The sequence below is a fragment of the Myotis davidii genome, unplaced genomic scaffold (assembly GCF_000327345.1).
Source record: "Myotis davidii unplaced genomic scaffold, ASM32734v1 scaffold341, whole genome shotgun sequence".
NCBI classification, from domain to species: Eukaryota; Metazoa; Chordata; class Mammalia; order Chiroptera; family Vespertilionidae; genus Myotis; species Myotis davidii.
The window spans coordinates 1,143,232-1,144,369 of record NW_006291021.1 but is presented as its reverse complement, the minus strand read 5'-3'; the positions used below and the strand labels follow the sequence as shown (position 1 = coordinate 1,144,369).

The window sequence follows — 1,138 nt, the reverse complement described above, 5'->3', positions numbered from 1 at the left end:
CTCAGAAAGGGGGCGGAGGGTGGGGGGCTCAGGGCCTGGGGCCGGGGAGGCCAGGCTCCTGGGTCAAATACCTGGGCCGCGTGCCCAGCCAGGCTCGCGTCCTTCTAGCAGCTGGAGCTCAGAGAGCCGGGGAGGCCTTGACGGGGGTGGGGAGCAGAGACGCAGCCTTCCCAGGCGCCCAGGGCACTTAATAGATTCACAGCTTGTTCTCTTAACTCCCTGAGAGCTTACAATGGAGGCTGGCACTGGGTACGGGGAGGCAGGCTGTTCCTGCTATGCCCGGGAAAGGTCAGGGCAAAAATATCTGCTGGGAGGAGCAAGGCGGGCCATCCCCCTCCCCCTCCCTCCTCCCCTGCAGGACAGGCTCCAGGACTCAGGCCACATGAAGGGATGAGGCCTCTAGTTTAAAAGTTATTAAGGTTTCCAGATGGTCACAGCAGAGCTTCTGAGCGCGGGACCCTGCAGAGGCCACACACCAGGGTCAGGGACAAAGTGCCCTGGGCCAATGGGATGCCTCCTCCCAGGGCTCCAAGCTGACCACAGCGCTGCCGCCCTGGAGGGCGCTGGGAGAGGGATGTAGGGCCACCTCCCACCTAACTACCGACTGCGGCTCATACTTGAGAGGGTCAGGGTGTCCCTGCAGGTGACAGGAGCAACCCACCCACCTGAGAGCTGCAGAATGGCTGGTGGCCAAGCTGGCTTGTTCAAACGAGAATAATAACAATGACAATAATAATAATAGTATCAGACAGATAGACTTGGTCAAGTGCTCATTCCCCGAGCACTGCATGAGCCTCGCCCTTGTAGCGACCGCTCATCTCATCCATGAAACCATCCCTTGTGTTGAGCATCATTATTATCCCACTCTGGAGAGAAGGAAACTGCAGCCCAGAGAGGTTCATTAACTTATGCAAGGTCACACAGCCTCAGAGTGGCAGCACCAGGATTTGAACTCAAGCTGCAGGCCCCTGGGCTAAAACCACCTTGCGAGAGAGAAGGCAGTAGAGAGCAGCTGGGCAGGGATTTGTGGCAAGGCTGTCTGAATGCTGCTGGTTTATAATGAGGAGGCCATTTTCTTGTGCCCCACCCCCAGCCCACCTGAAAGACCAGCAAACAGCCTACTGAAGGATAATACCAA

General features: G+C 57.6%; 1 pseudogene; it reads right to left on the bottom strand.

The window, feature by feature from the left end:
* Positions 1–1,138, bottom strand: part of LOC102756478 — a 62,780-nt pseudogene that overhangs the window by 46,309 nt on the left and 15,333 nt on the right.